The sequence below is a fragment of the Oryctolagus cuniculus genome, chromosome 13, assembly GCF_051225735.1.
Source record: "Oryctolagus cuniculus isolate XC-2025 breed Fujian yellow rabbit chromosome 13, ASM5122573v1, whole genome shotgun sequence".
NCBI lineage: Eukaryota > Metazoa > Chordata > Mammalia > Lagomorpha > Leporidae > Oryctolagus > Oryctolagus cuniculus.
Genome location: NC_142879.1, coordinates 28,842,489 through 28,860,974, shown reverse-complemented (window position 1 = coordinate 28,860,974; position 18,486 = coordinate 28,842,489). Strand labels below are relative to the sequence as shown.

General features: G+C 46.3%; 1 protein-coding gene across 1 annotated transcript in view; it reads left to right on the top strand.

Moving 5' to 3' along the window:
- The first annotated feature begins 12,252 nt into the window (after positions 1-12,252).
- Positions 12,253-18,486, top strand: part of PTPN14 (protein tyrosine phosphatase non-receptor type 14) — a 193,136-nt gene continuing 186,902 nt past the window's right edge. The window contains exon 1 of the mRNA XM_002717512.6: positions 12,253-12,749. The gene's annotated coding sequence lies outside the window, so the exon portion shown is untranslated. The remainder of the gene's footprint in view (positions 12,750-18,486) is intronic.

The following is an 18,486-nucleotide window of genomic DNA, read 5'->3' as shown; positions in this document are numbered from 1 at the left end:
AAAGATGAATTGTTTTGAAAATTCAAGTTTCCTAAATTCTGGATTAGGAGATTTATCCTCTCATTTAATTTTGCTTTTTCCCTTTTTCCACTCATAATATTTAGTACAATTTTTAATTATAAATGTATTTGTGAAAATAATTTACTTGACATTTATATCCATATTGGACTGCAGCTTCCATGAGGCAAAGATCCTATGTGGTTGTAACTCGTAACCAGGGCCCAGCACAAGGCATGATATGATGCACAGTAAGAGTTCAAGATGCAGTTGTTGGGGCCAGTGCTGTGGCATAGGTGGTAAAGCTGCTGCCTGAAGTGCTGGCATCCCATATGTCCTAGCTGCTCCACTTCTGATCCAGCTCTCTGCTGTGGCCTGGGAAAACAGTAGAAGATAGCCCAAGTCCTTGGGCCCTGCACCCACATGGGAGACCTGGAAGAAGCTCCTGGTTCCTGGCTTCGGATCAGCACAGCTCTGGCCATTGCAGCCACATAAGGAGTGAACCAGTAGATGGAAGTCCTCTCTCTCTGCCTTTGCCTCTCTGTAACTCTTCCTTTCAAATAAATAAATAAATCTTAATAAAAAAAGATGCAGTTGTTAACAAATAATGATAGTGTGTGTAGGAATAGAAAGTTACAGCATAAGCTTAAGGCATAAATAAATTAGTGAACTAAAAGGCAGAGATTTTGTGTTTGTCCATGTTTGTTAATTTGCTTCTTGTTTATACTGCTATTCTCCACTAATAGACAAGTGGTAGCAAGCACCAGAAGTTTAAGAAGCTGTATGAGAGAAACATAGGAAATTGAGGAAATTTAAAGTATTAATTTTTTTTCCAGGGAGTTTACAAAATACCATGATTGTTGTATTTTAGCTATAGAATATCTCAGTACTTACAGAGAATTCAGTACTGGTATTTAGAGATTAAAATGTTTTCCTTTTATTCACATTCCTGCAAAATCCAGATGTAAGATAGCCAAAGTTCTAGAACAATAGAAAGTCCCCAATAGCGCAGTTGCAAAGGCATTGGCCAAAACCACTTCTGTTCAAAATAGGACAATTGGGGAAGGAATGTATGAAAGAACTAAGATTTTTCAACACAACTAATGTGGCAGGGAGCTTATCTTAGATAAATCAGAAAACTATACAATTTTAGAGTTGAAAAAGTCTTTAGGCTAAGTATCCTTACTGTATAGTTGGATAAATAAGGGCCTATGAGTGCATTGTATTCACATAACCGTGGTTATAACTTATAATAATCATATATATATATATATACACATCTGACCTCAAGTCCAGATCCTAAATCATGGGTGCAGGTGTGAAAATTTGTGTAAGTATTAAGTTCATACTGCTAATCAACACTGGTACACATAATACAAAAGAGCCTATGTTTATAGCCCTAGTGAGTTACCTAGAATGAGAAACAACCTCCAAACATATTTATTTCATAAGCTCGGAATTTTTATATTAGGTTTTCTCCGAAGTGAGGCACAGCTGAACAACTCTGATGATATCCCAAATTTAGTGTAAGTGAAAATGTCAGTTTCTCCCCTTACAAACCCTTGCTGCGACACTGTGGTGAGCTCAGCCTGTGTCACACAGTGAGGCCATACCATGTGCTCCAGCAGCCCAGGTATGGCCACTACCAGCTGGATGTGTGGACTCTGATTCATGAATCATAAATCCCTATCCTACCACTTTTGGAAACTCACTTATTGCTGTGCATTTTTAAGGATACTGATAGTTTTGTATGAACATATGAATATGTTACAGAAGTTACTTAAGACATGATTGCTCTCCACAAGTAGAGAATTTATTTTTTTCTAGAGGATGTGGTTTCTACATTACAATTGGTATCAATTAATATTCTGGCTGCAAATCAAGACAGGCGTGTATTCATTCATACACAAAATATATATAGAATAGTTATTGTTTGCATGGAAAGTTTTCAGTCCTGAAGTGGGTGTTTTGGTGCAGCTGGCTAGGCTGCTGCTTGGAATGTTGATATCCCATACCAGGTGCCTAGATTTGAGGCCCACCTTCCTTCCCATCCAGCTTCTTGTTGGTGGGCACCCTGGGAGATGGCAGATGATAGCCCAAGTACTTGGGTTCCTGACACTCACATGGGAGACCCAGGGGGTGTTCTCAGCTCTTGGCTTTGTCCTGGCCCAGTTCTGGCTGTTGTGGGCATTTGGGGAGCGAATCAGAGTATATGGAAAATCAGTCTCTCTCCCCTCCAGCCCTGTCACTCTGCCTTTCAAATAAATAAAAATAAACTAGCATTAAACAATTTTGATCCTTATTTTAGCATTATTTTCTTCCTTTGTATGATACTCACATTTTAGGAATTGCAAAGTTAGAATTCTTTGTACCCTTCATTTATAGTACTTACAGCAAAAAGCTATTTTAGCCAGGAATGATGTTCTGGATTCCTTCTGAGAATTCTTTCTTAAATCTTATTTGTCTTTTTATGATTTGATCATGTCACAATATTTGTTGAAATTTTATATTATGTATCATCTACTTTGAATGATTCTTTTTTTTTACAGAATAGAGAAAATGTGGTAATAATGTTCTGTTAAGAAAACTAGTTAGGGGCTGGCACTGTGGCACAGAGGGTTAATGCCCTGGCCTGAAGTGCCGGCATCCCATATGGGCGCCAGTTGGAGACCTGGCTGCTCCACTTCCAATCCAGCTCTCTGCTATGGCCTGGGAAAGCAGTAGAAGATGGCCCAAGTCCTTGGGCCCCTGTACCCATGTGGGAGACCTGGAGGAAGCTCCTGGCTTCCGATTGACAGCTCCGGCCATGTGGCCAACTGGGGAGTGAACCATCATATGGAAGACCTCTCTCTGCCTCTCCTTCTCTCTGTGTAACTCTAACTTTCAAATAAATAAATAAATCTTTAAAAAAAAGAAAAGAAAAGAAAACTAGCTATTGGGGCCGGCACTGTGGCGTAGTGGGTAAAGCTGCCGCCTGCATTGCCAGCATCTCATATGGGTGTCAGTTCGAGTCCCACCTGCTCTACTTCTGATCCAGCTCTCTGCTATGGCCTGGGAAAGCAGTAGAGGATGGCCCAGGTCCTTGGGCCCCTGTACCCATGTGAGAGACCTGGAAGAAGCTCCTGGCTCCTGGCTTCGGATCTACGCAGCTCCGGTCGTTGCGACCATCTAGGGAGTGAACCAGGGGATGGAAGACCTCTCTCTCTCTCTCTCTCTCTCTTTCTCTCTGTAACTTGACCTTCCAAGTAAATGAATAAATCTTTCTTTTAAAGCATGTATTCATTCAAAATGCTGTGTCAACTACAGTAAGTTATCAAAAGATGACAAAGACCGGCTTCAGCCTTACTATGTCTCACTCAACTGTGTATTATTAGCACTTAGTAAACAGTAGGAAATAATTCAGTGTTTCAGAATTAATGTTAACATTAACTTATGTACATAGAAAAGAACAGTTAACATTGGTCCATATTCATTTATATATAGTCTGTAATTAATTACATCTAATACAAACACAGTCGTATAAGTGTTTATAAGGAGTTTGTAGAAAAACTGGGTGGAAAACAAGCTCTCCTTCATTGGAAATGATTTCACAGAAAGATTACACTGATTTTATAGAACATATGGAACCAGCTTGACAGATGGGCGGGAGTGGGCGGTTCCCGGCAAAAAGGCCCTGCACATCCATCTTCCCGCTTCTAGTCAGAGGAGAGAAAATCAGGTCCATGCAGACAGGAGACTGAGTTTCTGTTTGTATTTTCATGCTTGTGAGCTTTCTTCTCTCCTTTCTGGACAAGTCCACTGGGATGAACTGAGCAGCTTCTTTGATGAAGCATTTCTAGTTGCAAAGATGGCTAAAAACACCAAACTGATACAGTTGACCAGTTACATTTCAGGCCCCTTACCAAGGTTACCTATATAATGTCTCAGCTCTCCTGACTTTGAATACAGGTCATAGACCATTGAGCATGTGTCAAGTGTGTGAAAAGTTCAGTTTCATGAAATGTAAAAGTCAAAATCAGTAGTGATGTATGCAGTTTAAAGGAGCTCTTTGTTACATTTACGGTTTGCCTGCTTTTAGTGAAAATTCCTTCTACACAATGCAAAACAATTTTGTTTCCTAAATTTGAGATTTTTATATTGTGTTCCCTTCAAAGCCTGTGAATTTACTCAAAAGTTCAACCTGCATTTGTGATACAAATAAAAACATCACTTTCTCCCTATTTTTTTTTAAACTTTTATTTAATGAATATAAATTTCCAAAGTACAGCTTATGGATTACAATGGCTTCCCCCACATAACATCCCTCCCACCCACAACCCTCCCCTTTCCCACTCCCTCTCCCCTTCCATTCACATCAAGATTCATTTTCGATTCTCTTTATATACAGAAGATCAGTTTAGCATACATTAAGTAAAGATTTCAACAGTTTGCTGCCACACAGAAACATAAAGTGAAAAATACCGTTTGAGTACTAGTTATAGCATTAAATCTCAATGTACAGCACACTAAGGACAAAGATCCTACATGAGGAGTAAGTGCACAGTGACTCCTGTTGTTGACTTAACAAATTGACACTCTTGTTTATGGCATCAGTAATCAACCTAGGCTCTCATCATGAGCTGCCAAGGCTATGGAAGCCCCCTGAGTTCACTGACTTTGATCATATTTAGACAAGGCCATGGTCAAAGTGGAAGTTCTCTCTTCCCTTCAGAGAAAGGTACCTCCTTCTTTGATGACCCATTCTTTCCACTGGGATCTCACTCGCGGAGATCTTTCATTTAGTTTTTTTTGTTGTTGTTGTTGTTGTTGTTGTTGTTTTCCAGAGTGTCTTGGCTTTCCATGCCTGAAATACTCTCATGGGCTTTTCAGCTGGATCCGCATGCCTTAAGGGCTGATTCTGAGGCCAGAGTGCTGTTTAGGACATCTGCCATTCTATGGGTCTGCTGTGTATCTCACTTCCCATGTTGGATCATTCTCTCCCTTTTTGATTCTATCAGCTAGTATTTGCAGACACTATTCTTGTTTATGTGATCCCTTTGGTTCTTAGTCCTATCATTATGATCAATTGTGAACAGAAATTGATCACTGGGACTAATGAGATGGCATTGGTACATGCTACCTTGATGGGATTAAATTGGAATCCCCTGGTATGTTTCTAACTCTACCATTTAAGGTAAGTCAGCTTGAGCATGTCCCGAATTGCACATCTCTTTCCTCTCTTATTCCCACTCTTATATTTAACAGTGATCACTTTTCAGTTAAGTTTCAGCACTTAAGAAGAATTGTGTATTGATTACAGTATTCAACCAAAAGTATTAAGTAGAACAAACAAAAAAAATACTAAGAGGGATAACATATCAAGTTGCTCATCAACAGTCAGGGTGAGGGCTGATCAAGTCACCGTTTCTCATAGTGTTCATTTCACTTTAACAGGTTTTCTTTTTGGTGCTCAGTTAGTTGTCACCTATCAAGGAGAACAAGTGGTATTTGTCCCTTTGGGATTGGCTTATTTCACTCAGCATAATGTTTTCCAAATTCCTAACAGGGATCACTTTTCAGTTAAAATATAAACACCTAAGAATAATTGTGTGTGTTTTTTTTAAAGATTTATTTATTTACTTGAAAATCAGAGTCACAGAGAGGCAGAGGGAGAGAGGGAGAGAATCTTCCTTCTTCTGATTGACTCCCCAAATGGCTGCAACAATCTGAAGCTGATTCAAAACCAGGTGCTGAGAGCTTCTTCCTGGTCTCCCATGTGGATGCAGGGGCCCAAAGATGTGGGCCATCCTCCACTGCTTTCCCCGGCCACAGCAGAGAGCTGGATCACAAGTGGAGCAGCGGGGACTCAAACCAGTGCCCACATGGGATGCCAGCATTGAAGGCAGTGGCTTTACCCACCATGATGCCGGCCCCTCCCTATACTGTAAAACATTTGGTTACATACCTCCATACTAAAAAAAAAATCATGTGTATGTCCTACCCAAAATATGGGATGATTCTCAATCAGCACTTTATAGTAACTAATGCTTAACCCCAGTTCTTTTTTGCACACACATACACACAAGTATATACACATTTATATGTCTGTATTTTTGTATGTGCATATATGTGCAAATGCATAGAACTTTTGTCTGCATCAGTATGGAATACATTAAAGCTTCAACCACTACCGATCACTGTCAATTTTGCTTTATCAATACTCTCATCCATCTCCCAGCTCTTGAGTTATTTGGAGGCAAGACTAGATGTCATGACATTTCAATCATAAACATTTATGTGTGTGTGTGTGTGTGTGTGTGTATGTATGAGGAAACATTAAAACAATGTCAAGGATCATATCTACCACATTTTACAATAATTTCTAGTCAGTGTCAAATTTTCTCATTAGTAGCACAAATGGCTTTTTGTTTTAGAGTTTATTTGAATTAGAATACAAATAAAGAAACCTGTCAAAGAGTTGACAGTCTTTTAAAAAATTATTTATTTAATTTTATTTGAATGACAGAGAGTCAGAGATAGGGACAGGGGCACTGAGGCGTGGCAGGTAAAAGCCGCTGCCTGCAGTGTCAGCATCCCATATGGGTGCCCGTTCTAGTCCCGGCTGCTCCACTTCTGACCCTGCTCTCTGCTGTGGCCTGGGAAAGCAGTAGAGGATGGCCCAAGTCCTTGGGCCCCTGGACCCGTGCTGGAGACCAGAAGCTCCTGGTTCCTGGCTTTAGATCAGTGCAGCTCTGTCTGTTGCAGTGGGAGTAAGCCTGAGGATGAAAGACCTCTCTCTCTCTGCCTCTGCTTTTCTGTAACTCTGCCTTGCAAATTCAAAAGACTGAAAAATCCACATATTGACTTTTTAACTCAGAAATGTCTTGGCTTACCTAACTTCGTATAAAATCAGGCTATTGCTATTCTTTATTTATCACCTGTGAACAAGGACTTGATGTCAACTTAGAATTTCTCTAACCTCACCATGCACCTATTCCCACTATCATGCCACAAAATGACAGCAAGCAGGTCTTTTGGAGAAGGTTAGTTGAGGATAATTACAGACAGCATTAACCTGCACTCAGGTGAATCTGTGATAGCATTGATGGCTCCTTGGCCAGCTGTATTATATTCTAAAGCCATATAACCTCCCAGCAGCTGGCCCAGGTAGGGATATAAGCAAGATGAACAGTTTAACTCCATTCATGGATGAGAGATTCATGACTATTCTTAGCGTTTAGGGTATTTCTGACCTTTTGAGACTGATGTCATGAACAGAAACTACACCTCACTCTGAGAAAGTGTATCTTCATATGAAAGGTAGTTGGCAGTGTGCCAGAGGGACCATTGGTCCAACTTGCTACTTCTTGGACTCCACAAGCTAATAATGAGGATGTTAACTCAAAGGAATCTTGCAAGCTAATGAAATAAATAGTAGCTAGGTATTAAAGTCCTTTGAAAGGATTAACTTGCATATATTACATCATCAGCTTCCATTTCCCTTTGTACTGGGTGCACTCTGAAGAACATGGACAAAGATGGCTTTAAAACAATGGAGAGTGGGCATTTGGCCCGTGGTCAAAATGCCCATAACTGTGGGTGCCCATGTCTCCTGTTGGAGTGCCTGGGTTCTAGTTCCAACTCTGCTCCTGATTATAGCTTCCTGTTGATGCACACCCTGGGAGGCAGTATAGGATGGCTCAAGTAACTGAGTCTCTGAACTCACATGGGACAACTAGAATGAGTTCCTGGCTCCTGGTTTTGCCTGGCCCAACCCCAGCTGTTGGGGGCATTTCATGAGTTAACTTTTAGATGGAAGATCTCTCTCTCTCTCTCTCCCTTGAAATAAATATAATTTGATTTAAAAAAAAATTAGAGACATATATTCTGTCCCATTAGCCCAATTTGATATCAGCTGGGTAAACTACCATACTGGAGAATTTTGAACATATACTCTATCCTGCTAATATTTTTGTTTTTCTGTTTTAGCATACAATTTCTGCTACCTCCTAACTCTATTCCTGACATACGTTGGTGTTCAGTGAACTGAGCAGCACGAGGCAGGAGTAAAATATGGGCTTGGGCTGCGGAATGAGACATGCCCAGGCTTGAATCTTGCTTCTACCATGGCCTTAGGAACCTAGTATCTTGGTACGTGTAGAAGTACAAGGTACTCCAAGTCTCCCTTTACTTCTCTGTTAAAACAAACAAACACAAAACAATCACTTACCGCAACGCATTTGTCTGGTTGCATCTGAATGACAGAATACCACAGACTAGGTGGCTTAAACAACAGGAATTAATTTTCTCACATTTCTGGAGGCTGGAAGTTCAAGAGCAAGCTGAGATTTGGGTTGGCTACTGGTGAGGCCTCTGTCCTTGGCGTGTAGCTGCTGGATTCTCACTGTGTCCATGCATGGCCAATCCCTTGTGTAGGGCAGAGAGGTGCTCTGGTTTCTCTTCCTCTCCTTATGAGGACCCTAGGTTCATGGGAGTAGGGTCTTCACTTAGCCTTAATTACCTCCTTAAAGGCCCTATCTGTGAATATAGTCCTAATGAAGCTGAAGCTAGGCTGACCTTGGCACGGATGGTGTAGACAGAGGGTTCATGGAGAAGGAACTGAGAGACTCCTGAGACTTTCCTTTGCTTATTCCCTTATGGATGTGGTTGCAGATGCTCCCTTACCCCCAGCTACTCCTCTTCAGAACTGTTCTTCATACCCAAAGGGCTGGGTCCAGCTACAGTTACCTGTTCCTTCACCAATACCTGATTGACAACTCCGGCTAGATTTGCTCTCAGTTATTTGGATCTGAGATTAAGTCCTTGCTGTGGAGAGAAATCCAGTCTGCATAGAATCATCAGGTTGATAACACTAGGTGACAAAGGAGAACTCAGTTATGTACCAGGTCATGTGCTAAGTGGTTTTCACATTTCAATCATTTAGTCATTATGACAATACTCTGAAGCAGACACTTTGCAGGTGAGGAAATTCAGGTCTGAGAGGTTTAGTATTCTGTCCAGGGTCACACAACTATGGACGAGAGTGGAGGATAGGGGCTGGCGCTGTGACGCAGTGTTGTTGTAAGCTGCCACATACCCTTTTTGGAATTGGAATTAGGCTTAGAGTTCCATATCTATGTCTAAAATCTGTAATACATGTCTATATATCTACATCTCTATCTCTGTCTATATGTAGCTATAACTAACTTAAACATTTGTAGAAGCCCCCTGGAGATCATCACAGCTTTCCTAATAATGCCTACTTAATTTTCCATTTGCTTTGATGGAGAACTTTTTCTGCTTTCAGTGACTTCCACGTTTTTGAGGGTACAAAATCAGTACACTGATAAATGAAACATATTGGAACTGGGAGGTATCATGGAAACCCATGAGATTCTGCTTCCCATTCTGACTTTGATAATTTGAATCAGTTTTAGAGCAAATACAAATATTGCTTTGGGAAAGTAAATATCCACAAGTTGCTAAAGCTGCAAAAATTTAGTGTAGTGGTGAGTCTAGGGCCTGTTTCATCAACCAAACTCCTGCTTATTCTGATGCATATGGAGAATACTTGAGTTCAAGACAGATTTAGGGAAGGCACTATGGTTTTCTTTCTTGAAAGGAGCTGTGACTAGCCTTTTATTTTATTTTTCATGTTTAATATTATGTCTGTTTTTTTTAGCTTTTACTTAATGCATACAAATTTCATAGGAATACCTTTAGAAAAATAGCAGTTCTTCCCCCCATACCTGTCCTCCCACCACCTACTCCCGTCCCACCCCCTACTCCCTCTCCCATCCCATTCTTCATTAAGATTCATTTTTTTAAAGATTTATTTATTTGAAAGACACAGAGAGAGAGGTCTTCATTCTGTTGGTTCAATCCCCAGATGGCTGCATTGGTCGGAGCTGCGCCTATCCAAAGCCAGGAGCCAGGAGCCTCCTCTGGGCCTCCCACGAGGGTTCAAGGGCCCAAGGACTTGGGCTATCTTCTATTGCTTTCCCAGGCCATAGCAGAGAGCTGGATCAGAAGTGGAGCAGCTGAGACTGGAACCGGCGCCCAAATGGGATGCTGGTGTTTCAGGCCAGGGCATTAACCCGCTGCACCACAGCGCCAGCCCCAAGATTCATTTTTAATTATCTTTATATACAGAAGACCAATTCTATACTAAGTAGAGATTTCAACAGTTTGCACCACACAGACACACAAGTATAAAGAACTGTTTGAAGACTAGTTTTACCGTTAATTCTCATAATACAACTCATTAAGGACAGAAGTCCTCCATAGAGAGCAAGTGCACAGTGACTCCTGTGGTTGATTTACCAGTTGACACTCTTCTTTATGTCAGTGATCACCCGAGGCACTTGACATGAACTACCAAGGCTATGCAAGCCTTTTGAGTCCACAAACTCCATCAGTACTTAGACAGGACCATAATCAAAGTGGAAGTTCTCTCCTCACTTCAGAGAAAAGTACATCCATCTTTGATGGTCCCTTCTTTCCACTGAGATCTCACTCACAGAGATCCTTCATGTAGGACATGTTATTTTGCTACAGTGTCTTGGCTTTCCATGCCTGAAATGCTCTCATGGGCTTTTTAGCCAGATCTGAATGCCTTAAGGGCTGATTCTGAGGTGACTAGCCTTTTAAACATTTTTTCTAGAGAGAGTTTTTTCCCACTTAAATGTTTTGAGAAAATTAATTTATCTTAAGGCTGAGGGACAGAGGAGGGGTGAGCTAACGATGCCATCAGGTGGTTCATTCCCCCAACTGTCCCATTTGGGCCAGAGGAAGTCAGGAGCCAGGAGCTCAATCTAGGTCTCCCATGTGGGTGTCAGGGACCCAAGTACTTGAGCCATCAGCTCACCCCCAGGGTGCCCACAACCAGGAAGCTGCAATCCTAAGAGGAACCACGACTTAAACTTGGGCACCACACAGACGCCTGCCTCCCTTTTAAGTTGTATTTTCTATTTAAAAGTGATCGTTTCTAGGGTTTTCTTTAGAAATTCAGTAGGTCTGTGCAGCTACTTCTTTCTGAGAAAGTGATCTTAACTTCCCATGAGCCTTTTCCTTCCATGCCTTTCGTGTGGCGCTTCAGGTCAACCTAATTCTTTATAGTCCTGGAGACTGGCAAATAGAGGGTCAGACTCATGCCGATTTGGACACGGTGGGCGCTAAAAAGACTTTGTTTTGTGGTTTCCAGTTCTCTTCCTCAAGAGCGCTGGGGTCTTTGTACGAAATAATTTGGGACCATATCTTCTGTGACAAGGACTTCAAGGTCCCTTCTCAACCCGGGAAAAGTTGAAACGGTCTGTCTCAAGTTCTGGCGAGATAACAAGACTCCAAGACGAGTTGGCAGCAATGCAAAAGGACCCCAGAAATACACCTAGGCAAATCCTCTAATTTTAACAGCACAGAAACCAAGTATGCCCGGGGACTGCTTGTTGGCCAGTTATCCAAATCCCAGGTTCCCTCGCCCGGCTCCGAGCTTTTTCCATCACACCAGCTGCGCCTCATTAACTCCACCTCTGAAAGTGCTAAGGAAGTTCCCTCCCAGTGCCAACCCGGGCAGGGCGGGGCGCCCCTGTGGCGTGGAACAAACCGGGGAAGCGACGAATTCCAGCTCTCGTCTTACAGTGGCCGCTTGTGCCATGGGCGGGGGTGCACGCTAAGAGACCCAGTGCACGACCTAGGGGTTCTGGGTGTGCTGGGGAGGGTTCGGACTGCCGGCCCGGGGAGGCCACCTGGCTTCCTCCCGGTCCGTCGCGCTTCCCCCCCGGGGGGCGAGGGCAGCTCCAGGGGTCTCCCCGACAGGGCGGACAGTGCTTGCTGTGGGTCGCAATTGGCAAGTTCCCGTCCCCGAAGGCTACGCCTATCTAGGTGGGATTCTCCTCTCCAGTTGGCTCGGGCCGCCTGCATTCCCCGCTCCCACGTCTTTGCCTCCAGAGCTTTCTCTCCGGACTCAGCCCCCATTTTCTTAAAAAGCTCCCCCAAAGTCCTCCCCGGGGAAAGTGCGCCGCTGCCCCCGGGCCGGCAGAAGGAGCTCCCGCAGCACGGCATTCCTCGGATTCCAGCGCTGTGACGTCCCCCAGGACAGCGCGCCCCCGGCTCCCGAGCTGGGGCTCCGCGTCTCGGGGGCCCCCCGGTCCCGCGCGCGTGCGCGCGCGATCCTCTAAGTCCCCCCACACCCCGCCCCGCGCGCTGCATTCCTCCCCGCCCCCGGCCGCGCGCCCCGCGCAGCCCCCGCCTCCCGGCCCCCAGCGCCGCCAAGCCCGGCCCGGGGGTGGGGGAGCCGCGGCCGCCGGCGCCTGCTCCGTCCCCTCCCACTCGCACGGCCCCTTCCTCCCTCCTCTCCCGGCCGCTCGCATTTCCTGCCGCTCTGGCTCTCCCGGCCCTCAAAGTTCTGCCCAACTTTTCCTCCGCCGAGCGGGCGCAGTGTCGGGGGCAGGTTGCCGCGCCGCGCCGGGCTCAGGTCCTCGGGGAGCCGCGGACGCCGGGTGCCCTCCCACCTCCGCCGGCCCGCCCCGGCTCCTCCGGCGGGACAGCCCCGCGCCCAGGTTGGGCTCCTCTCCGCCCTCCCGGCTGCGCCCCCGCGCCGACTCTCGCGCCGGGAGCGCAGCGGAAACCTCCCTCCCCTTTCGCCTCCTGCGACTGCTTCCCTCCGCCTCCTCTGCCCGCCACTGGAATCAATTCCGTGGGGGAATCGGGGCTCCGGCGCCGGGGAGGCAACCGTGGGCGCGGGTCTGCGGGCCGCCGCGGGGCCATGTAAGCAGGTAAGTCGGGTCCGAGGCGGGCCCCAGGTTGGGGCCGCCCCGCGCTGGGGGCGCCCTGCAGATGCGTGGAGCAGGCGCTGGCAACGCCGGCTGGCGGCCCGGGACGCCTGGCAGGAGCGGGGCGCGCGGTGACTGGGCCGCGGGGGTTTTATTGCGCGGTGGGAGCTGCGGGCCGTGAAGTGCACAGCTCTTCTGGGGAGCGGGCTGGACGGGGTGGGCACACAGCTGTCTGGGAGGTTGGGGGTCAACCCGCACCCGCACTGCCACCTCCTCATTCCCGTCTGCGTTTTGGGAACTGGAGAGGGCCGGGAAAGGGCAGCCGGGACGAGCCGGACCGTGGGGGCAGGGGAGAGGGGAGCGACGCCGCGGTCACCCCGGGGGGAGGGGATGCGGCGCCCGACTTCCCCGCGGCCCCCTCCTCTGGGACGTGGTCCCGGCGGGGAGAGGAGAGTTGGTTTGTGCCCTCCTACTAGGCCTCGGCCGTGCCACCCAACTCCCGGGCGCCGTGGCTGCTTCTCGGGCGGTCGGGCTGGCTCTTAAGGAAAACCCGTGGCCACAGCATTTCGGCCCAGGTCTCCACCTGAAACTTATTTGAAAGTTCTGAGTGTGAAGAAGCCCCTCTCCCCCCAGCTGGGTTTTGTAAGTGGCGCCTCCACCTTTTCTTGGAGAGGGAGCAGTGAGGTAGCGCGGTCCCTGCCTCCCCTTGCAGGTCCTCTCGCCCCCGCCCCCATCCGCACCTACAATTTAGGGAGATTGTAGGGTTTCGACTCGGGCTGTGGAGGGACTGGCTGTTACAGGCGCGCTGCGAGGCTGCGGCTGCTTGTAGGGTTACAGTTCCCACCAGTGTTTCGGTTTCTTGAAATGGATTAGTGTGCTCATTCATTCAGCAAACTTGGGTATTGAGCTGCTCCTCTGCTAGGAATAGGGATAAATGCGGCTTCTGATCAGGAGTTGGAGTGCAGTGTGTAGACCCGGGTCCTGCAGGGTGTGCGTGTGCGCGCTGGGCTTACCGGGGGAGGTGGTGCTCACCCGGGGGAGTCGTTGGGAGGAGAGTGCATTCCAGGTGGAGGAGACAAGGTGTGCACCGTCAGTGCTGGAAGAACAGGAAGATCACCTGTGGGCTGGAGGGGAATTTCTGGCCAGGTTGGTGCCGTGGGACTGGGAGCACATTCTCCCCCACCTCGACCCCCAATACCAGCCATGAAACTAGCAGCACTTTACCCAGTAGTCTCCCTCTTTGGACACACCCCCATGCCTGATGCTGTTTTTACCACAAGCCGCTGTGGTTCCATCCTTTAAGTTTTAATGAGCGCTAATTGACTCGTGCCTGGGTTCCTAAAAATGGTATCGATTCCTTTTGAAAGAGCCGAGTTGCCAGCGAAAGGTAACCACACCAGATCCCAGGGTGGGAGCTACCTGATCACCTGGTGCTGGAGTTAAAGCCTGTCCTAGAAGTGACAGCTTTAAGGAGCAGGAGCCTGATGGCCCCATGCCTTTTGCCTCATGTGAATGGCAAGGCATGACAGCAGAACTGGTTCCCGTGTGTGGCACTAAGTTCCTTAGGGTGTCCTTTGCATTTCAAGGCTGCTGTTGCTGTGTCAGCACGGTTGTGCTAAAGGAATTACTCTTCCTTTCTCTGAAACTTTATGAAAACTGAGCATCCTTTAGGTGTTAGATCGTTGGAGCCCAATGACCAAGGAACAAATCCTGCCTAGCAAGGTTCCTTGTAGTGCAGTAGCACTTGGGAGGTGGCTTGTGTTTCAAGGGTGCCTCTCCACCGGGCTGAAGTGCTGTTTTAGTATTATTCATAGTGGCTGAGTCCCCGCTGGGGCAGTAGGCGTGTCCAGTGTTTGATGACCTCAGGCCAGTATGTCACAGTAGGATGAGTACTGGCATCTCTTACACATCTCAAGGAAAGCTCCTTGACACTTTTTCTGAAGGGGTAGGGCCTGAATGAGAGAGAGGGCAGCAGAGAACCCTTTTCCTGCTAATTTCCAGGAACCTGCCCTGTTTCCACCATTGCTTAAACACATAATGATGAATGCTGGTCATTCACGTTTGTGCCTACTGCATCACCCGGACAGCGGCCATAGAAACAACTAGTAAGCTATCCTGCTTTGGAAGAACCATATAGAATTGAGAGAAAAATCAGAGTTTTCAGAAGTCTTTTTGCCCTGAACGGAGGGTCAGCAATGAAAACTCTGAGGCTTTTTCCCAGTACTTTTCCTACTTCTTAGGGGTTTATATTTGCTCCAGGAATGAAGATGTCACTCCTTTCGTTACACATCATAGTCCACCTGGGTTCCATGTTCCTGTCCCTTTTGAATAAGAATTTGATCAAATTCTTGCATTTGAACTATATTACTTAGTTTCCAAGTGTTGTGTGTCTTAAAAAATAATTCTAAATCTCAGAACAGTGCTATGCATATTGTTAGAGATAAGGCAGGGGCAAGAGATAAGATGAAATGCTTAATTAGCTAATTAAGGAGTGAAGGAAAACAAACACAAAAGCCTTGGTAGGGAGGAGGCTAAAGTTAATGTCTAAAATAAGCGTTTTGATCTACCCTTCCCGATTTAAATTGATGTAATTTCTCTTGCCCCACCTGCATTCTACAGAGGGTATGGAGTGGTCTGAAGGGTGTGTGTGTGGCGAGTTTTGCAGCTTTGCCTGGCTGGCCCTGTGCTGGGGCAGGGCTCCAGGTTTGGGAGTTGGAGATATATCTAGGCTTGAATTCAGCCCTGCCATTTTTCAGCTGTGTGATGTTGCACAGATTTCCTAGACTTCCTGAGTTTTCAGTTTCTTCACTCGCAGTGCGGAGCCAGAAGTACCTAGCTTGCCAGGGTATTTACAAAGCAGTCAATGTGATGCTGTGGAACATAGCACTTTGCACAGAACAGGTCAGGGAGGGATGTTTGTACGTTCCAGGGGTTGTATGTGGCCATGAATGTGCTCTTTGTGTGTGATTTTTTTTTTTCCGGCTGCCTGAATTCACATGTGTGCCAACATACACATAAAGCTTTGTCTCTGACTTTTTTGAAAAAAGTGTGTTGGCTCAAAGCAAGCATGGTGGCTGGCAGCTGCCCTGTGGCCTTTGCAGGAGGAGGTTGAGAGCTCCAGGACCTGACAGTAAAAGTCTGGAGAGGGAAATCCACTGAGAGAAGAGGGCCCAGAGCAAGGCTCCTTCTGCCTGTATACTCCTTACTATGACAAGGGTCCGGGGGGTTACATAAAGACACTTGCATTTCTGATGTTGAAATCCAACTAGTTAAGGAACCCTAGAATAACTGCCTGCCTTAACAAGAGTACAGGAAAAAGCTTCCATATCTTCACAAGGAATTGTTCTTGTAGCCTTGATTTCCTTTGAAGCCCAAATATAAAGTCAACTGCAACACCTCTGGTGTAATGCCAGCCATAGGTCACTTGGAGTTTTATGTTGCCTTTCATCAAGGAGCCTAAAGTATTTGACAAACATTAACTCATTGATCAACCTCCCAGGGGAAGGGAACCTTAGAAGAAAGGGACAACTCACCAAACAGCAGGAGGACAGACAGGTGTATAGTACAGAACGCATTGCTTCAGCAAAGAACTGGTTAAGTCTCAGGGCAGGATTGCATGCCAGCCTTTAGGGTTCCTTCTTTGAAAAGTCAGGGGGCAGAAAGTCTAGGGAAAATGAAGCTCTGAGATTTTTGCAGGAGGAGGCAAGGCAGTCTGTTTTGCCCAGACCCTGTGATACCTTCACCATACATTGCAAACACACTGATTATGAAAATAGATAACCTCAGAATTATTTATAATTCTGAATTAAAGGATATGATGCAATGTTTGTGAATGAAGGACTTAAGATAAAAAGTAATAGTGACTAAGTACCTTTTGTGTGATAAGGGTAGTTGTGGGTCCAAGTTGGATTATATAAATGGCGTATCTGCTTTGTCCCCCCTCCCCTTTTTTTTCCTGTTAGTTCTGTATTCCTTGACATTCCCTTTCCCATCAAGCTTTTGTTTGATTTGCTTTGTGGTCCTTGCTGTTGAAAGAAACAGACCACAGTAGTTCTTAGATCAATCTGACCTGTAGGATTCGCTGTGTGGGTGATTTCGCTTTGATCCTCAGGGGGCTGAATTAGGCCTGGGTCAGGAGTTTCCTCCTGAGCCTGGTCAGTTAGCTTGGCCCAGAGGCTTATTAAATATCCAGAGATCCTGTAACCCTATCCAGCCATCCCATAAATGCTTGATGTTGGTCAACAGGGAGGAGAAAATGAGAAGGGGCTCCATGGGTGGTGTAGCATCCTCTGATAGAATATCCTGTCTGCATTTGTAGCATTGGAGATTTCCCTGTTGAACTGTGCTCCAAAACTGGAGGGCAGGTCTCTCTGGGCCACTGACTTGATCTGTTTCACTTTACGAGTTTTGAGCTCACAGGGAAAAATCCCTCAGTTTTGAAAATGAGTGAAATGCCTAGTTATTACCTTGTGCAAAGTGTGCTAGGGTTCTTCTCGCCGTGTTTGGAAATCTGTCTCCTGAGGTGGTTCTTTCTCACTCCTCTTTCACACTCCATTTCTCTCAAGTAATTGGGGCATTAACTAAGGTTGGAGATGGCAAAGTCTGGTATCAGTCACCCAGAGGGTTTGCTGGAACACAGGATGCTGCTCCCCATGCCCAACCCAGTGTCTGGCCCAGTAGCTTTGGGGTGGACTTGAGAATTTTCAGTTCCAAGGAGCTCCCAGGTGATACTGATGCTCCTGGTTCCTGACCACCTGCGTTTTTGAGAACCACCGAGCTGAGAAATCTAGTTTTGGTTCCCCCTCCCTTTTTGGCCAGTGTGGTGTGGTGGTCACTTCACCTTTACACTGCACTGGTTTGAGTGATTCTGTTCTTGGCTGCTAAGAGCTCTGAATAGCTATGTTTCCTTAGCCAGGCCCATTCAGAGAATGAATTTGATGCTTCCTTTTTAGTGAATTTGCTTGGCAGTTATCTCTAATCCAGATCCTAGGATTTATCTGGTGCTGATGTTTGTCTGAGTATCTGATGTGGGTGCCCAATCTTACCGCTCCCAAACTGAACTCTCCAGTTTCTTGCCACAAAACTTGCTGTTGCTCTATTTCCTATCTTGGTGACATTGCCATCTATTGAGGTAGTTGCTCATGCCAGGCACTTGGAGTTCTTTTTACATCATTTCTTAGCACACCACTCCCTATCATTTCTTCTTCTTCTTCTTTTTTTTTTTTAAGATTTATTTATTGTGCTTGAAAGGCAGAGTTACAGAGAGGTAGAGGCACACACACACACACACGAGACAGAGACAGAGACAGAGAGAGAGAAAGTAAGTCTTCTATCTGCTGGTTCACTCCCCAATTGGCTGTAATGCCCAGAGCTGTGTCAGTCTGAAGCCAGGAGCCAGGAGCTTCTTCCAGGTCTCCCACGTGGGTGCAGGGGCCTAAGGACTTGGGCCATCTTCTGCTTTCCCAGGCCACAACAGAGAGCTGGATCGGAAGTGGAGCAGCCAGGACTTGAACCGGCGCCCATATGGGATGCTGGCACTGCAGGCAGTGGCTTTACCTGCTACGCCACAGCGCTTGCCCCTCCCCGTCATTTCTTAGCACCCTTCTCCCTGGCCCCTTTTTCCAAAGCCCATTAATGAATCCCATCAAGTGATTCGGTCCTTTGAGTCTCCTAAATATTTGTAACTTGCTCCCTTCCCTCCACCACCACTGCCTCTTGGGATTGGTCCAAGAGCGTTCAA